Source organism: Peromyscus maniculatus, chromosome 14, assembly GCF_049852395.1.
Source record: "Peromyscus maniculatus bairdii isolate BWxNUB_F1_BW_parent chromosome 14, HU_Pman_BW_mat_3.1, whole genome shotgun sequence".
Taxonomy (NCBI): domain Eukaryota; kingdom Metazoa; phylum Chordata; class Mammalia; order Rodentia; family Cricetidae; genus Peromyscus; species Peromyscus maniculatus.
In genome coordinates this window covers 63,462,462-63,482,656 of record NC_134865.1, presented here as the reverse complement: position 1 = coordinate 63,482,656, position 20,195 = coordinate 63,462,462, and the positions used below count along the sequence as shown (strand labels likewise).

General features: G+C 47.0%; 1 protein-coding gene across 1 annotated transcript in view; it reads left to right on the top strand.

Moving 5' to 3' along the window:
- The first annotated feature begins 1,515 nt into the window (after positions 1-1,515).
- Positions 1,516-20,195, top strand: part of Ston2 (stonin 2) — a 160,012-nt gene continuing 141,332 nt past the window's right edge. Inside the window, exon 1 of the mRNA XM_006987271.4 lies at positions 1,516-1,714. The gene's annotated coding sequence lies outside the window, so the exon portion shown is untranslated. The remainder of the gene's footprint in view (positions 1,715-20,195) is intronic.

Genomic DNA, 20,195 nt, shown 5'->3' with positions numbered 1-20,195 from the left:
CCTTTGAAGTGAGCATATGAGCAATTCAAATGGGACTTCTGCTGTGGCCAAGGCCGCGGCCATGAAAAGTGATCAGCCAGGAGTCACAAGGTTGCCCCGCGCCTGTGTTTCTGAGACATGAAGAGGGATGCTCCTGAAAGAACTTTCTTCACCTGGTCTTTGTCCTGTTTTACCTCATTTTCCAAGCAAGTGAGGTTCAACCCACGTCCAGTCTGCTTTTCTAATATAAAGGGATCCGTGGTTTGTCCATGAATATAAGCGACAGAAAATGGAGGTAATTTTCTCCTACAGACTGTGCTGCTCTTAAGCTTGACCTGGGATGGATGCAATCACTGTTTAGAGCATAGGTCAAGCTGGATCCCGGCTGGTATCTTTGAAGTGCTTTTCTGCCAGCCATAGTTCTTAAGGGTTCTGTGAGCCTAAAAGCACAGAAGGGGAGAAATGCTCGTAGAAAAATGATCGCATATGGTGTGTTGTTTACTTGTTCATTAATATAAACGACAGAAAATGGAGCTGCTTTTACCCATTGCCCATCTGGGTGGCAGAGCAGATGTAAGAGTGGCATGTGGATATACACCGCTTCTTTTTTATTTTTTAGAAAGATCCAGAACAGGCAGGTGGGAACGGTGACAGGGTTAAAGAACTACGAGGGAAGAGATGCATGATGGGAACAGTTATTGTCCCCTCTTCTCCCCGCAGGGATTAGGGTCTGCTGCTGTCTTTCGGATGAAAGTTTGTCATCTCCAGAGCGTCTGTGTTCTACCCCTGAGGCTCACGCACATATAGATGTCTTTATGGCAGACTTTTCCTGAATTTCTGGATTATAAAAGTGTGTTTAAAGTTCCTGGAATAATGCCTGCCAACTAATATACGCCATGTTAATATTAGGGTAATTATTATGTTATGAATCAGACTCATTTCTCCAGCTAGATATTAAGTTCTTTGTCGGTGACATCAGCTCATCTTGCTCTTTTCCTGGACAGTAGCTCCTAGCTCATTGTTCTTAATACATTGCCGGTATCCGACAAATCGCCTCCCCTTTGTGAGCTCTGGTAGGTAGGGGCCATACACAGATTGTGTGTGGAGTTCAACTTGAATTCACAAACGCTGTTTGGCACCTACCGTTTACAGGCATCTGTCCTAAGCCCTACACTCTACAGTTTAAAAAGTGCGGAAAAATAAATGTACAGTCAAAGTGGCTCGCATGAGAAGAGGCCAGAAGAGCACCTTTCCCAGCATGGTGGAGGTTCACAACCACCAGGAGGTTCACAACCACCAGCGCGCAGGGGGAGTAGCTGGACTCCATAATGATCCCTAGCTCCCCTGCCACATGGTTCTTTTTCCCCAGCTGCTTGCTCGGCCGACCCCACTGGGTGCAGAGGGGATCAGAGCAGGTTTCACAGTCCCGCTGGCCCTAGGTGAGGTGGGGACCAAGGCCAGGGCAGCGAGGCTCTGGGGGTGACTCCGCCCATCCCACTCCTCCTGCCCAATCAGGGCGCGGCTCTCGCACAAGCCGCGACCAATCAGGAGCGGCGGGAGCTGCGCCCTGAGCCGGCGGGCGCCCTGCGAGCCCAGAGTCGCGAGCGGGCAGTGGTGGCGCGGCGACCCGGAGGGAGCTCTGCTGAAGCGGCGGCCGGACGGAGGCTGGGCTGGGGAGCGGGTTGGTGGCGCGGACCTCCGCGCCGACGCCGGGACTCTGCTCACCGCGACGCCGGTGAGTACACCGGGGCCGGGGAGCGACCTAGGCGCCGCAGGTGGACGGCGGGGGGCGCCGGCCGCGAGGTCCTAGCGCCGTGCAGCCCTGAGCACCGCGTACCGAGCCGACGCGGAGCGCCACCCGTACCGCCAGCCGCAGGGGGCCCCCGATTAGGAGGGATGAGGCAAAGCGACCTCCCGCGGGGTGTTTCTGGGGAGACTCCCGTGACCCCCGACACTCATCACAGCACTTCTTGCCAGCCAGTGCCTTCCCCTGAGATCCAAGTCGGCCAGGGTGGCTTCGTTGTCCTGAGTGGGGAGGCGACAACAGGTGTCCTTGGAGACGGTGCCTCGCCCCACCCCCGCTGGAAATCCCGGCCTTGGCGTTGCGCCCCAGCTTCGGGGTGTTCTGAGACAGGACCCCAGCCTGGCCTCTCAGGCTCTCTGCCCGCTGGACAGCGCCCAGGGGCCGCCTGGACCCCGGGCTTTGGATGGAGTTTCCTGCGCGCGTTGCCAAGCAATTTGCTGGACACCGGGATGGAGAGTTGGAGATGGGAGGGGGGCCGGCAGAGGAAAGGGGGGGGGGATTTGCTGGACATTGGCCTCTCCCTGCGATGAAGAAGGGTGTGTGTGTGTGTGTGTGTGTGTGTGTGTGTGTGTTTTCCCATTCCTGGGATGAAGAGGGCTGTGAGTGTGTGTGTGTGTGTGTGTGTGTGTGTGTGTGTGTGTTCCCATACAGACTCTGCTGAAAGGAGCTGCCTGAGGGCTGTAAGTGAATCATTAACTCTGGTTTTGTGCAGCTACTGCCCCTGCCTGCCCTTCTCTTACTCCCTCTGTCCCCTTCGGGCTTTCTGCGCCTGCTTTGCTCTCCTTATCTATAAAGTGACAATACTGATTGCACTCGTTGTTTGGAAAATTATATGAGCCAAGTGTCTGAAAAATGTCAAACATAGCACCAAGCATTCAACAAACGCTGGCGCTTACTATGTATTGTGAAGTGGGTGATTGTTTTAAGAGTAAATCAGACCTGTCCAAACTGGCCCAACAGTCATTTGGAGCATTTAGCAGCTTCCTACTCTCCAAGGAGAAAAATGTTAATGTTACTGATGGTATCGTGTAAAGGTAATAAATATATCCTACCGGGAAAGCATGGGAGAGATAAATGAATTGAAATTAGTAATCAACGCTTTGTAACCCTGTGAATGTTTTTAGAAAAGAATATCATGGTACTTTGTTAAATTCTCTCTCTCTCTCTCTCTCTCTCTCTCTCTGACTGATTGGGGTGATGAACAAATTTTTTTTAGTGTTTTGTGATTTTTAGTCTTTTTAAAAGTGTGAGAGAGAAGCAGAAACACAAAGAAAATTCTCAGCCTTATAAACAAAATGCCAGCAGCTGACAGAAAACCGACATTTGTGTTTCTGACTTTATGCAGTTGATGGAATATGACTCGGTTGGTCCAGTTTGGTTCTTTGCCACTGTATCCACCCTGTCCCTTTGCTGTTTAATCTGAGAATCAAATAGACACTTGGCTACATGCTTATTTGTGTTTTTAAACCTAAGATATCACGAGTATCACTTGTTGGAGTTGTGAGCCTTCTCCTGCCTCCTCCTCTGGAACAAACCCTTAAAGACCTCTGTGTTCTCAGTGGCCATCTGCCTATCTTGTCATACCACCCCACCCCTGCAGCCTGGACCTGGGAGGGGAAAGGTCAGACAGACTAGCCCTGTTTTCCTGTGGTTCTCAGTACTTCGTCTACTTTAGGATAAATACACCATACAGAACAAGTGAGTGTCTTCTCAGTGCCCGGGGTACATTTCTAGGCTGCAGATCTTTCGAGTTTGAGATTAGTGTGGCTTTCAGCTGTTGTTGCTATAGATTTCTCCTTCCAAGTTGAGTGGGAGGATCAGAAAGCTTGCAGCTGGGGAGGGACAGAGGTATGCGGCACAGGGCAGATTGCTGGATTCAAAGCCAGACTCCCACCTGGTGAGAGCCCTGGCTCTCACTGTGGCTGGGAAACTTGGGCACCCTGCTTTGATTCTCTGAGCCAGTCTCCTCATGAGTGGTAATGTTTTGTTAAACAGTGAAGAGATGGTATGATAAGTAATAATAATAATAATGCTATTAGATGGCAAGCCCATAACATAGCTCCCAGGACACAGGTACAGGTCTGTGGCATCTATAGGAGGTTCTAAAAGTGAGGGTGACTATTTGGAGATAAAGGCCAGGTTGAGAGTTAACCGCTGGAGCTAAGGATAGAATGGGTAGCTGAAGTGAAGTCATCGAAAGCACAGTAGAACAGAGGGGAGGAGGCCCTGTAAGCAGGGCAGGAAGGTGACGAGTGCTGCTGTCCTCAGCTTGGGCTAAATAACAAGTGTCCCCAAATGTCACCGCTCTCGGGTCACTCAAGCTTCTTGCTCACTGATGCTGCATATCCAGGTGGGTTCTCATGTGTCTTCATTTACAGCCCCACATTAACTCAAGAGCAAAAGCAAACCAGCCCCGCCCAAGGACAATATTGGCTTCGTTTATGGCAAAGGGAAAGACATAAGATGGCACAACACACCGGGGCGGTGGTGGCGCACGCCTTTAATCCCAGCACTCGGGAGGCAGAGGCAGGCGGATCTCTGTGAGTTCCAGGCCAGCCTGGGCTACAGAGCGAGATCCAGGACAGGCACCAAAGCTACACAGATAAACCCTATCTGGAAAAACAAAAACCAAAAAACAAAAAACAAAAAACAAAACAGACAAAAAAGATGGCACAACACTGTTACACTTCAAGTTTGCTGGGAAGTGAGAGTTGGCTTTCCCTACAGTCCCATGCTGTTGACCGAGGTCAGTGACATGGTCAGGCGTGATGCCAGAGACAGTATAAGCTTCCTGCAGATAGGGAGACATGGCTGTGGAAGAGAACAAGGTCAGGGAAGTTACCAGAGGCAGATAATGAGGGATTTGGGGTTCTGGGCCAGACACTTGGAACTTTATCTTATGGGCACGATGCAGCCACTGAAGGCAGGGGTGTGTGTGTGTGTGTGTGTGTGTGTGTGTGTGTGTGTGTGTGTGTGGTGTGTATGTGCACATGTGTATGTGTGCACCCATTTGTGCACATAGAAACTGAAGGAGGATTTGGGGGATCTGATTCTACCCTCTCCTCCTCATTCTCTTGAGATAGGGTCTCTTATTGCACCTGGAGCCAGGCTGGTGATTCAGCAGGCCCCCCTACAATTCTCCTGTCTATGTCCCCCACATTACTGAGGATTACAGGTTTATGAGGATTTTTACATGGGTGCTGGACGCTTGAACTCAGGTCCCCACATCTGTGGAGCAAGCATTTTTACTTCCTGGACCATCTCCCCAGCTCCTATCGAAGGGCTTTGAGTTGGGGTTTAACGAGGTCAGATTTTTCAGGACAAACCCAAATCTTCAGTAGCACTGTGGAAAGACGTTAGAAATTGGTGAGATTCAAAGCAAGAGATGGTGAGGTCCTGAGCCCACCCAACCACCTCAAGTCCCTTTCATGTGTCTCAAAATACCAGGACTTGAAAATTCCTCATCTGAGACTTGAGGGGCTCGTCTTTTTCACGAGTCTTCTAGAATGTGCATGCTCTCCCATCTTGACGTTATCTTGTGATGTCATCTAAAAACGTGGTTCTCAAACTTTAGCTGCATCCACATCATCCCTTGGAAGGCTCCAGTCAACAGACTGCTGGCTCTGCCCCCAGCCCCACCCCAGAGTTTCTGAGTCAATCAGCCCCGGGGTCAGACCTGAGAGTCAGCTTTCCTGCCCTCTGAAGATGCTGCTGCTGCCGGCCCAGAAGCCTCACATTGAAAACTGAAGGCAGAAATTAAGATGTAGTTGAGGGAAAGACCTGAAAGGGAAGACCTATGAAAAGTTCTAGCATTCTTGAGGCAATGAGTCTACCCTAGGCTGCCCCAGGTCATGAGCATCAGGGTGTGTAGGAGTTCTTGAACCCCCAGTTCTTATTAACTACTTGCTTGCTTGATCGATTTTTTTTTTTCTTTTAACAGAGCCTTATTATGTAGCCCTGGCTGGCCTGGAACTCTCAGCAATCCTCCTGCCTCAGCCTCCTAAGTACTGAGGTTATAGGTGTGGACTACCCGGCCCAGCCAGGTTTCTATTAAATGTCACATTGCAATTCTCCTAGTGAGAAAATGCAAAGCAGCTCAGAGTTGGATATTCTAGAAGCGTACAAGGGTTGCTTTGTCCCGCCCCTTTGTAGTTCTGCCCAGCCTCTCCATCCTGTCATTGAACACATACCCTTTCATCTGGCTCCAGCCCTCTCTCTTCCTGGCCTGTCCACATAGTCCAGTCTTAGCCCCTCACACTCTTTGGTCATTCCAGTCTAACGTCTTCTGGAGCTTGCCCACTGGGTGGATTTTTGGCTGAATTTTAGTATTGTCAGACCAAGAAATTGCTGGTCTCATTTGAGGTCACCTTCATGACTAAACATCTGTACGGTGTGGTCATTGCAAATTGCAGCCCATCTTCACCCCCCAGCTAAATAATCCCTTGAGAATCCCAAGAGCAACCAACCCCAAACTATTTGGCTTGTTGTCATAGGAGGAACAAGTCCCAACAATTCCCTCAACGCTGACTCATCACTCCTGCAATGACAGAGTGTTTGAAAAATGGTTGTTAAAGAGAAAACATGTTGGCTTGTACAGGAAATGAAACAAGAGTTTCTTTTCTTTCTCTTTCTCAATTTCAGACATAACAGAAGGGCGACCTCCATCTACGAGCCAGATAGCTTCTGGGTGCCCACCCTAATGCTGTTGTTTTTTATTCTTTACTCTTTGGGGTCCTGCCACCCAGCTCCCAAGTAAACACATGGAGAACTATTCTTTCTTATGAATGCCTGGCCTTAACTTGGCTTGTTTCTAGCCAGTTTTTCTTACCTTAAATAATCCCATCTACCTTTGCTTCTGGGCTTTTACCTTTCTGTATACTTTTCTTTACTCTTACTCTGTGGCTTGCTGTGTAGCTGTGTGGCTGGCTCCTGGAGTCTTCCATCCCCCCTTTTTTTTTCATTTCCCCTCCCACATTCTTCTCCTTCTATTTTTTTCTCTCTGCCTGCCAATCCTGCCCATCCTTTCTCCTGCCTTACCACTGGCTGTTCAGCTCTTTATTAGACCATCAGGTGTTCTAGACTGGCACAGTAACACAGCTTCACAGAGTTAAACAAATGCAACATAAAAGAATATAACACATCTTTGCATCTTTGCATCATTAAACAAATGTTCCACAGCAGAAACAAATGAAATACATCTTCAACTAATATTCCACAGCACCCTAATATGCAGCCTGTTAACTCATGAAATATTTTTAGTCCCAAAGTTTTGAGTACCGGCTAGCAGCCTAGAAGATGTGTTTCAAGGTGAGGAGCATAAAATGGCGCAATGGGATATGCATAGAACATTCTAGAAGCAGTGTATATTGTTTTTATAAAATAAGAAATAGAGTGAGTCAAAGCTAAAACAGAGTGGCATTTGAAAAGGCCTGAGATTTGATAGATAATCACACAATTACAGGTATGTATTTGAAACAGGCAAATCTCCCAGGATTCTGGGTTCCTCTGAAGGTAAGAACTGTAATTATTATTATTATTATTATTATTATTATTATTATTATTTTCTTTGAGACAGGGTTTTTCTGTGTAGTCTGACTGTCCTAGAATTTAGTCTGTAGAGCAGGCTGGCCTCAGACTTAGAGATCTACCTGCCTCTACCTCCCAAGTTCTGGTATTAAAGACATGCACCATCGCCACCCAACTTTATATATTTATATATAATTTATTTTTATTTTATGTTCCTTTGTGTCTTGCCTGCATGTATGTCTGTGTGAGGGTGTCAGAAACCCTGGAATTGGAGTTATAATCAGGGGTGAGCTGCCATGTGGGTGCTGGGAGTTGAACCGGGGTCGTCTAGAAGAGCAGCCAGTGCTCTTAACCACCGAGCCATCTCTCCAGCCCTCAGAACTGTAATTCTTGTTCAAGAGGCCTAAGACCATCTGTTTCCCTCTCCAGGTAATTCTGAAAAGCAGGTAATTTCCTCTCCTTCACACTGGGCTTCAAAGCACCATTTCCTTGGTCAACTTTAGGAGGCATTAGAACATTTCCCTTCATCTTAGGTTTCCAGGAAACTTCGAAGTTTCAAAAGATGCCATAAACAAAACCCTGGCCTTAAGAGTGAGAACCACAAGAGACACTAGACAGGAAGGATTAAAATGCTGAGCAGATTTATAAAGTGCGACTCCCCCCTTGGATCACAGTTATCTGGCAACTTGATTATCAAGAAATATGTCAAATCTTCAGATACCTAACACCCAGTCCTTATATGAACAGTTGTAGGAAGTAGATTTACAGTATTATTGTTGTCTTTCTGAAATACCATAATGAACATAAAAATACTAGTATTATAATTATAATGATTAACTATAACATATTATTAATGTCTAAATTCTATAGAGTGATACAGAACAGATAATGAGGGAAAATTGAAACTCAAGGCCTTTGATGTTTTGCCCACCGTGTGCCCCAGCTGGCCCCGTACTAACCGGGACTTGTCACCTCCAGTGGTGTCACTGATCAGATGACGGTCAATGATTCTGATGTTTGTGATGGTCCAGAATAGCCTTTGGAAGGTGGCTCACATGATGACATTGACCATCCTTCTGGGTACAAAACTCTAGAGGAAGTTACAGGGAATCCGTGTCTTCCGACACAGCCTCTATTCTGGGAGAGAAGGGGCATAATATTTGCATGAATTATTATTATTCTCAGTTAATGGTGAGACCACCAACAGTGAGTGGGCAAATAACTAAGGGTACCGAGTGCTAGGAGTTCAGAGTCCTGGCTGTGTAGGTCTGTGCAGGAGCAGGTGCTCTGGAGGGATGTAGAAGTAGGATTTTATAAAGGCAAAAACACTGGTTCCATAGAGAATGAACCACTGTGAACTGTGGGTCAGCCTTGGTGACTCACGTCAGGCTCCCTGACAAGATGCTTTGTCTGCGATGAGAGAGTCGACAGAAAGCAGGGAGATTGGAGCTAATGGTTTGTCTTCCTTGCTTAGTTGCCCTCTGCCCATCTAATATGAATGCTCATGCACATACAAATTTGCATAACCTCCTAACCAATGAATATTACTCATTAGGAGATGAATAGCGTGGGACTCTGATGTGACCTTCTTAACATGCTCGTTTTATTAATAGGAAAGCCCTTGGGAGCTAAGGATGTCAAACCTCTTTATAAATAAAGCCTAGCCCTACCATAAACGCTGTCATCTGGCAGGCAATCAGTCCCTCTCTGCTTCTGAGATGACTTAAAGGTCAAATGGGAGGTTCAAAGTCATTCAGGAACCCCTCGGCACTTCCATGTCAACTGACCTACCTCTCCTGACATTAGCTGGTGTCTCGCTTAAGTTGCTTCCCAGATCATCACAAGGATTGTGACACTAAGGACTTAGGGCCTTGCCATCTAGCTAGGATTTCACCAGCTAGCATTATACACCACAGAGGTCTTCGACTGCTAATGCCTAAAGCTCCTCATTAGTTTTAAATTTAGATAATTGCACCCTTTTCTTTCAAGCTTAACCATGGCTTTTATTGAAAGAAAGTACCTTTTTTTTTTTTTGTACTTTGGGTCTGTGCAAATACACTGTCTGAATAAAATGGCATTGAGTTCTTTCAACCAAATGTCAACCAGGGTAGTGAGTCTGTCAGTGAGTGCTTTCAATCTGCTTGAACTTAGGAGTGAGATATCAAACCATCACCAACTTGGTACAGTCTTCTATTACCCGTCTTTTGAAGGTATCGAATTGGTCTTATTGCTGCTGCTCCCTCCTTCTCCCCTCCCCTTCTTCTTCCTCTTCCTTTCCCTCTTCTTCCTGGTGTGTCTGCCTCTGTATGTAAATATGGATGCATGTGTGCCACAGAGTGAGTGGGCGGGTCAGGGATGACCTCAGGTGCCAGTCCTCACCCTCCACCTTTTTTGAGACAGGATCTCTTGACTTTCTCCCGCATATACCAGACTAGATGGCCTTCGAGCTTCCAAGGAGTTGCCATCTGTCTCCACCTCACATCTCCCCGTGCTGAGATTATAAGAGACACCTGTGCTTTGCATTGGGCCTTTCCATGGGTTATGGGGATTTGAACTTGGGTCTTGGTGCTTGCAAGGCAACCACTGTTATCCACCGAGCCATTTCCCCCAGCCCAGAATTGCTTTAAAAAGTGAGGTGCTGCCGGGCGGTGGTGGCGCATGCCTTTAATCCCAGCACTCGGGAGGCAGAGGCAGGTGGATCTCTGTGAGTTCGAGGCCAGCCTGGGCTACCAAATGAGTTCCAGGAAAGGCGCAAAGCAACACAGAGAAACCCTGTCTCGAAAAACCAAAAAAAAAAAAAAAAAAAAATGAGGTGCTTTAATTAAAAACAGATTTGATTTCACTGTTTCCTTAAGAAGTGAGTCTGTCATCTTTCTTGATTGGCGCTTTGGAAGCGAAGACCTATAAGGCTTTGATTAACTGGGTGGGCTGAGGCTAGCCAGACAGTGGATTGGGTGATGCATGGTTTACATATGAACTGTTTTTATGAACCCAGGGTTGTCAGAACCGTAGCTCATTTTCTCTCTCCACTCTTGCCAAACATCAAATATTAATGTTTTTCTTATTTCTGCATTTCCTCATTTGGATGTTGAACTGCTGAAGAGTGTGAAAAATTTACATTGTCATTGAGATGATCCAAGTCCCTGCTGATAACCCTCACTTATTGAGTTTTCCTAGGTGCCAGGTCCTCTGCACTGCAGTGTCTTCCATTTCCTGCCCCTGGAGGCAGTGAGGGTCTCATTTTGCAGCTGAGACAGGGCCCGAGGTTAAAATTTGCCAGAGGTAGGAGGGGAGCTGGGCTTTGGATCCTCCTCCTTTAATCCCTTAGCTTTGGAAGCTGTGCACAGTCTAAAGCATCAGTGGACCGTGTGTCCACACTTGCACACCCAGGAAGAGCCCCGTGGGAGGAAGCTGTCCTTATTTTTTCACACAGTGAGCAATGCAGTCGAAGCACACTTCTCTCTTTCCTTTTTCCTACCTCCACTTCCCGAGTGTTTGGGTTACAAACTAACCTCCATAAAGGGAGCCGCTTGAGAAGGAGGTAATCTATCTGAGTACCTACAGCGCGTCTGACTGCCACTCACTCATGCGTCTCCTTGGCATGAGTGAGCAATGCTGGCTCTGGCAGCTTGCCAGCCCCTAGCATAGTGTCAGGGACTCCTCTATCGGTGCCACCCATCACACTCAGGGCCCTGGCATCCACAGGCTCTGCTGTTGGTGGGTTTTAAGTTCCCCGTGCCTGAGCAGGCCTCGGAGATACAGTTCCAAAGAATCATTTAACATCACATATTAGCCTCTAATCTGGGTGGCTTGGGCGGTCTCGGCAGTGGCCCCAGGACCAGGGGCTTTGATCCTCTGTCATTTGATTGCATTTTTTTTTTTTCCTGTGAACAAGACACAGCATGTGTACCCATCAAGCTAGGTCCTTTGCAGAGGTGGGTCCTGGCTGTAAGAGAGCCAGGTAAGAGTGTTTGGATTAATTTATTGCATATGTGTTTCTACTTAGAGGAAGAAAATTTACGGGGTTGGGGGCTGGGGAATATGTTGCATGATTGGAACATGGTGAGATGGTTAACAGCCTCTGGCTGGACTGTTCAATTCTGAGTTTCCTAATAAGTTATTTAACCTCTGCGTACCTCATTTTCCTTATCTCTGTAAAGGGATAATAATAGAACCTCCTAGAGTTATGAGGATTACATGAGCTATTTAATTTAGAGTCATAAAGCACTTTGAGCTAAGAAGGACTTATCAAATAGCACAGAAAATAAAGTGGAAGGTGAATAGCTCTGGGCAGGGGCCGGACAGGACCGTGATGGGTATGGCTCACACAGCTGCGTCTATAAAGGTCTCCTGGTGAGTCGCGGGCACATGCCATCTTACCGAGGGCACTGAGGTGCTAGCCAGGTTAAAGAATCTCAGGAGGCACCCTCATAAGCTGCCCCTTCAGGAAAGGAACATGAGAGAAACAGTGTAAGAGGAAGAGAGGAGACAAGGATGAATGACTTGGCTTGAGCCGCTGGGAAGAATGCTGATTCTTCCCCCCCCCCCCCTCTCTCTCTCTCTCTGTGTGTGTGTGTGTGTGCGTGCTCACACATGTATGCATACATGTACTCACCCATGGGGGCATGTATAGAGACCAAAAGTGAACACTGGAATTACTTTACCTTGTTCTTTAAACTATTTTTACTAATTCCTTGAGAATTTATACAATTTATTTTGAACATATCCACTCCCTCTCCACCCTCCCATCCCTTTCCACCCAACTGTGAGGACTTCTCCTCCTCCTTCTTGTCCCCATCGAGTCTAGCCTGTGCTTTCTCACTAGTCCATCCACCTCATTTTGTGAGGCAGGGTCTCTCTTTGAATCAGGAGCTTGCTATCTTAGGGAGAGTACCTGGCCTGAGAGCTTGCAGGGTCCCCCTGTCTCTGCCCCTCAGCACTGGGGTTACAAGTGTGTGCTGCTGTGCCTTTGGTTTTTTATATGGGTGCTGGGATACAGATTCACGTCCGTATGCTTGTTCAACAGGTACTCTAGCCACAAAGCCTTCTCTTCAGGCCCCTGTTGCCGTCATCCTGGATGGGAAAGCTTCTGGGGCTGCAGGAGTTTTGGGGAGGGCAAGTCATTGGCCAAGTTTGGATGTTAAGTTTGACAGGCTGTTAGACATTGACACAAATTGGTCATTGAATGGAAGCAAGCAATCAAGGATTTGAAGCTGGAAGTGGGTATATGAGGGTCTGAGACTTGTTGATGGGACCTGTGGTGGTTTGATTGAGAATAGCCCTCACAGGCTCATATATTTGGACGCTTAGTCACCAGGGAGTGGAACTGTTTGGGAAGGATTAGAAAGTGTGCCTTTATTGGAGGAGGTGTGGCCTCGTTGGAGGAGGTGTGTCACTGGGTATGATCTTTGAGGTTTCAAAAGTCCACGGCAGCCTCAGTCTCTTCCTCACTGCCTGCTGCCTGTGGGTCAGGATGTAGCTCTCAGCTGCTGCTCCAGCACCATACCTGCCTGCCTGCCACCATGCTCCCTGCAATGAAGATAATGGACTAACCTTCCGAAACTGTAAGCAAGCCCTCAGTTAAATTGTCTCTTACGTCAGTTTGCCCTGGTCATGGTGTCTCCTCAGGACATCAGAACAGTAACTAGGACTCAATCTAATGTTGGGGAAAAGTGAAAGCAGTCACGGAGGGAGTGTGGGGTGTGAACCGGGGTCGTTTGAATTCTGGCTTTTAGAAATGTCCGTCTGGCTCTTGACTGCTAGTTTGCTTCCCTTCCTCCCCTTTCCAGGGTAAGAAATGGACTTCTTGGGGGTCGGCATTTTATTTATTTGGTTGTCTGTATCCTTTGAGGTGTCTGGTGAGGGGGTTCATCCATAGACCTAAAAAATCCATCAACTAGCATCAGCTACCATTTGATCTCTCAGCGCCCGTGTGTCCTTGGGGAACTCACTTAGTCTCAGAGACTGCATTTCCGTCCCTGTCAGCCACTAACTGGTGGTAACAGCCTATCTTCGGTGGGAGGGCAGGGCTCCCTGAGTGCTCTGAAGTGGTTCCTCCAGCTGTCGCTGTAAGCACTCATGCCAAGCCATCGCGTTAGAGGGAGGAACTGTGGTCATTCACACGTCCTTCAAGCCCTTTCAATTCTCCCTGGACTGAGACTCACAGTTTTACTCACTGCTACTATTCTTCCCCCACCCCCACCCCGCCCCCACTTTTTTAAATTAAAAATAAAAGATGGAGGGCAAGGAGATAGTGCAATAAATTTCACACACTTGCCAGTTGCTTACATTTCTCTCTGTAATTGAAACACTACATCTAGAGATCTAGTCTGGCCTGTGTTGCGGCAATTCAGAGAAAATACAGGCATTAAGCGGGGGTGGGGTGGGGTGTCATTTCTGTTGCTAACACTAACCTCTTGCTCTCTCTTTGCTACTCTGAGCCAAGAAGGAAGATCCTCACTGCCTTCTCACACACAAGCTCATCTTCCCTTTTCTTGTTAAATTCGGATGTTGTGGTTGTCTGAAACCACTTTATTTTGATCTGCAAATAGTATTCTGAATCTAGGTGGTTTTTTTTTTTTGTTTGTTTGTTTTTTTTTTGCTATTTATTTTGTGTGTGTATGTATGTGTCTGCATGCTCAATGTGTGAGGGCACCTGTATGTGTGGGTGCACATAGACACGTGCATACGAAGACTTTGGGAGCCTTCCTCCATCACCCCTTACCTTCTAGTCTCTTTTTTGAGCCCAGAGCTTACCCATTTGGCTAGTCTGGCTACCCTGTTTCCCGCTGCTCCCACCCATCCCCCAGTCTGCTAACTGTGTCCCCTCTGTTGGGACTGCAGGTGGGCTGCTGTGTCTATCTGGCATTCACACGGGCGCTGGGGATCTGAACTCTGATCCTCATTCTTGCCCGGCAAGCTCCTTACCTGCTGAGCTGTCTCCCCCCACCGCCTGTGGGATTTTTCACTCTCTGAAGACGCTAGAGATGCCTGTAGAAACTCAAGCTCTCTAGTGCTGCCTCCCATTCTCTTAAGGCGTCTGTCTGCTGTGTTTGCATTTATGGTTTAGATGCTTTGAATTTGTGGTTTCTCTGTTTTGCAAGAGTTACTGTCAGTGGGTTGTCTACCCAAAGAATTACTACTATTAGCGGTGGCGGGACCAAGAGCATGCCACCACGCTGTTTGTTTCTAAATCGATACCGGAGCGTTGTGAGAAACGGTTTCCAGATGGACGTGGGTGATGTGAGGACTGGGAAAGAAAACATTAGAAACATCAAAGTAGGGAAATTCAGTAGGAGAGACCTTCCAGGGATGACATTTTTTTCTTTCTGGTCTTCCAGTTTGAGGAAGTAAAAAGAATAGGCATGAAGGGTGGGAAATTTCCACCAACTTGGGGGGCAAAAAAAAACAATAGGTTAAATAATTCTTAGCCACTGAGGTGCTGGCTCAGGGAGTCACAAGGTCAGAGGATCCTGTGTCATTTGTCTGTGGTGACAGGCTGTCCTGCCCCCACAGGGAATACCTCCTGTTGAACAATAGCTCTGTCCCCAGGATGTTGAGATGCATGCAAACAGTTATATAAATATAAATCACATCACTTTAGAACCGTGGTTCTCCGCCTTCCTGATGCTGTGACCTTTTAATACAGCTCCTCATGTTGTGTGGTGACCCCCTAACCATAAAATTATTTTTGTTGCTACTTCATAACTGTGATTTTGCTACTGTTATGAAACATAATGTAAATAGCTATGTTTTCCAATAGTCTTAGGTGACCCCTGTGAAAGGGTCATTTGGCCCCCGAAGGGGTCCTGGCCCACAGGTTGAGAACCACTGCTTTAGCAGTATACCCTGGATGTGTTTGTAGACATTACCCGGATTATCTTTAGTAGGAATATATTCTTTTTTTTTTTTTATAATAAAAATAGATAGAAATTTCAAAAACTAGTGTGAAAGAGGAAATAAGCTAGAAATGTAGGAGTAGGTGAGCTGTGACCATTTAGGAGTCAGTGGCTCACATCTATGATCTGAGAATTCTCTTATCCCATAGTCAGGACACTTAGTACATGCACGCTCTGGACATAACAGCTTCCAGAAAGGAAGGGATGTTGATGCGTTTCACATATCAAAACCCTGTTCTACCGAGGCCCGACCAGCCCCTGGTGACATGTCAGCTGTGCCACGCCCACCAGGGTGTCTGGGTTCATCTGTCCTGGCAGTTGGTGACACCCACACACCCCTGCCTCCAGTCAGCACGTGCATGGGTCTTGCGTGTGAGTGGTCCAGGGCGCAGCCTGGTTTACAAGGATAAGGTCACAATCAGGCTGGGGCCCCTCTGCAGCTGCAGTTCTGAGGCTCCCCTGCTGTGGTCCGATTTTTTTTTCTTTTTTTAATGTGTGGCTGTCTTGTCTTGGTTTTTTGGTTGTCTGCCTGTGTCAGGAGTCTCTCAGAAAAGGGAAGCAGATCCCCTCTACATTGCTGAAAATGGAAATAAGGAATTGTCGTCTCGGGGTCAGTGTGGAAGCCACGGCGTCTGGCTTCCCTCTGCAACTCTGGAATGATTCCGTCCAGTTTTGAGAGGCCTGAAGAGGGCTCGAGCTGGACAAATTGTTCTGTAGCTGAGACTTACACAGGGGATCAGAGGTCCCAAGGGGATTCTCAGGTGCAGCTTGGGCAGGCTATCCGCAAAGCACCTTAAACCTCAAATGCTGTCGCGTGGACGTGTGCTTTTTCCTAACTCAAGAGATGCAGAGCACCCTCTCATGTGAGAAAAGAGCAAGAACTGGTCCCATGCATCTCGCCTGTGGCCCACCCTGGAGAAGTCTTCCTGATGCAGCACACAAGAGCGTAGCTGCGTGAAACCCTTGGGTGCCCCAACAGAAGGCCGTACTATGGACAGGTGCGAAGGGTTGGTTTCTTCAGGACTAGTAAGATGGACACCCCAAACTGACATCATGACAGTGCTACCCCCAGCCTCCTTCTGGCTCTCTTTTCTCTCCTGTGCTCGATCCTGGGGGACCTTCCTTGTCCCTGTGTTACCTAAAGGGTCGACACTAGTGGAGTAAACACACACACACACCTCTTTTCCCTGGGTTTCCTCTGGGTTCTGGTTTTTCCACGTCTTCACGATGGTGACAGAGCAACCCCCCAACTGGCTGCTTATCATGTCCAGCCATAACTATTAACCTCCCCCAGATCCCAAACTTAATTCTTACTTCTCCTAGTATTTCCACTCTGTGTCTCCCAATCCAATCCTCTTGCTTCTCGTGGCCCTTCAGTATGTTTTAGCAGCACCCTGGTTTGTTTGTTTGCTTGTTTTTGTATAGCTCTAGACTGACTGGAACAGCTCAATGGTTGTCACACAGGCCCATCAAACTCATTCATCCAACACTCAACTCACCATATCCCTCTCTCCCCTCAGCCATTCTTCCTCCTGAAGTCCCTGTCTTGGTAACAGGACAACCTGGCCCCTTCCAAGGCTCTTTTCCATCTATCTACCACATAACGACTTCATCCCCGTGCCTCTACATTACACCCTATAAAAACATCCCCCCCTCCATCTTGCTAGTTTGAACACCATAATTCTTACTTATCTTCGTCTACCTTACTCATTGCTTCCAGAGTGATCTTTCTAAAATACAAATTAAGCCGTGGTATTTCTATCATTTGTTTAATTGGTGTCTGTTGCTTTTATTTCAGGTCCCAGCCTCCGGGCCCCACCCGCAGTGCCCTGTCAGGCTTTATTCTTGGGCTTTCCAACCTCTCATCATTCTACATTTCTCCTGGCTCCTTGCTTTTCCAAACTGAATTATCTATAGGTCAGAAGACAACATGTTTCATTCATTAGGCTTTTTATGAGCACTTGGCATTTTAATGCTGCTGTTTTGAGGGGGATCTTACCAAAAAACTATTGGAATTGGAATTTCCAAGCCACATACAAAACAAACCTCCTCAAGCCTTCTGCGTGTGCACCACCCCTGCCTTTTACTCCATCCCTTCCATTAATTAGCTATGAGTGACAAAACCTTTGTGAACTCTATCCTCACCTTTGAAACACAGCCTTCCTTCATCTCATGGTTTGCCTGTGTCTCCACATCCTGCTTTATCTCTCATTCACACACACACACACACACACACACACACACACACACACACACTCCAGCCTTTATGGTCAGCATGTCCAAGTATGGCGTTAGACAAGGCGAGGTCCATGGATGGACTTAAGAATTACAGATTCCTGTTGCAGATACTTTGGGGTAGTAAACAGCAGTCTTACATGTTATCATGGCTATGTGAGCATGGCTGAGTAAAATGGTACATTGTATTCTCATGGTTTGTTCTTCTGGAGACCACGCTGCCATCTGAGAATGTCCTTTTCTCTCACCTGTGTCCCCTGATCCTAGCTAATTTCCATTTATATTTCAAACCTATAGGTGTCATTTCTTCTCATTTCTTCTTAGCTGGCCCCAGATGGAACCGTGTGTCATCCTTCTGCATGCTCATGGCCCTGTTGGGTTCTGGTGTAGCCCTAATCATATGATATCATGTTTGTTCACCTGCCTACCTCTTTGAAGAGGTTGGGTTTTAGTCATCCCTAGCCATACAATTTCACTAGATATGCCAGGCAACATGGAACATTAAATGAATATGTAATAATAATAAAAGATTGGGAAAGTGAAGAAACGAATAGGTGGTGTTCTGTGACAGAGTTCTAATACCCTGCAAAAGCTCCTTCAGCATAGATAACCAAAGGCCCTAAGGCACCTGCTGGGTCATTCCTCAGCCTTCTGTGTGTGTGAGATTGTCTACTATCATGGGCTCTTATCTACAGTTAAGCTTTCTATATAGGCTACCTCTTAGGCACCTTCAAAGCCCTCAGCCTCACCTTTCTCCAGGCTACTGCGGTGGCCATGTCTCCTGGGGTGAGCCATTCTGCTGTCCAAGATTGATGCTGGGGTCCACCAACTACTTCCGGGTTCAGATGAAGTACCACACTGAAGGCATGGAATTGTATGTTCCCCATATGCTGCTACAGGAGCCAAAAGATGTACCCTGTACGTGGAAAGTTGAGCCGCCATGCAGTGAACTCTGACCCAAAGGGAACAAAACCAGGCAGCAGCTGCCAGATATACCCTGCCTCCAAGCACCACCCCGTCCAGTGGAAAATTTAGAGACCAAAGTCCCTAATGTCTTCTGAGACCACCAGGCAGCAAGCTGTGGTTCCTTTGAAGCCTGGCCACTCATCTGGTATTTCCCTGCCTCTGGACTCTTGACCCTTTGTGTGGACTTCTCTGGGTTTGCCAGAAAACCCTGGCATAGAAGCTTGACCTTGAGCTCTAGAGCTCTAGCCTAGCACACATTCAAACATGCCACTCTTCCCTACGAACCCCGGGCCAGGGAAGGGAGGAGAAGAGAGGACAGGGTCCAGGTCTCTAGAACAAAGATGCTACAGATCTTAGGGCCCTGCTCACCTTTGGTTGCACAGCACGGAGGGGCACCGGTCACTCTCATTTAGGAGAACTGGCAGATGGGCTTACTAGTAGAAAAAGATAGACCAGATTTGGAACCTGTGAACTGGTTGTTGTTCAGACTAATGTGTCTGTCCTGGGACGTCCTACTAAAAAAAAAAACAAAACCTTTCTGATTAAAAAATCAAATATATATATAACTTTAAAGGCCTATAGCCCAATGGAATATTACATAGCCACAAAGTGGATAATTATGATTTTGTGATGAATCTTGGGTTTATGTCATAGCTGATCCATCTCCTTGTGTGAACTTGTGAAACTTGGCCCATCCAAGCCTCCGTTCCCTTAACTAGAAAATAAATGCTAGTAGATGCCCTTTACCTCACAGGGTTCATGTGAAGATTACATTACAATACAGCGCATGTGGAACCATCAGTACTTAAAAATTATAGCTTTAGTTATCAGTTTCCTTTTTCTTTTTTAAGTATAATTTGTGAGTGATAGTATTAACAGCTGTGCCTGGGGAACACAACTTTAAGGTGAGATTTTTGGAGTCATTCAAAGCTTTATTGGGATTTCAACAGGAATACTCTTAGTCTGAAATTTTTTTCCTAGGGAAAGAAAGTCACGGACCTGGTTTTGTTTTTTTTTTTTTTTTAAGGGAGGGGGTTACAGAATTACATATAAGCAGTGTTGACCTACTAGATTTTTAAAACCTATTTTCCCTTTTTAGGGTGCTTTCATAGTCTTTATAAAAAGGCTAATATCAACCTTAAATTAGTACATTTTGAGGGGTGGGCAGAAGGGTTCTTGATTTTTACTCTGGCTGGGATGATCCCAGGAAGTAGCCTCTTGGTCCTCAGGAAGGTTCCAGTTTGTTCCTGCCAGGGCTGGAGAAGTGTTCTTCCTCTTTGGAGGTATGGAATCAGGACCAACGGTGTAACCTGGTGACTCCACCTCTTACAGAACTATACTGAGAGGAATTAAACTGTAGGGCCAGCAAGGTGACTCAGCAGGTGAAGGTGCTTGCCACCCAGCCTGATGGCCTGAGTTTGATCCCTGGCTCCCTCACGGTGGAAGGAAAGTACCGACACCCACAAGTTATCCTCTGATCTCCAGATGTGCGCTACAGCACAATAAATCAACACATAAACTAATTTATTTCTTTTTAAAGGGTCTTTAAACCATAGTTATTTTTAACTTTTTGTGATCAAAGCTTCCAGCTCAGGTCTTCTACTCTTCCACAATTCCGGCTGCCTTCCTTCCTTGTGACCTGCACTGGGTGACAAGGCCTCCTCCATTCCTCCTGGAGTGGACACTCTAGCCAACCTCTCAAGAGTCACTAGCGACCATCCAGCCCATTATGTTTTTCTATGATGCTCACTCTGCATTTTTTCTGGAAAATTCTCTCTTGCCTCCAT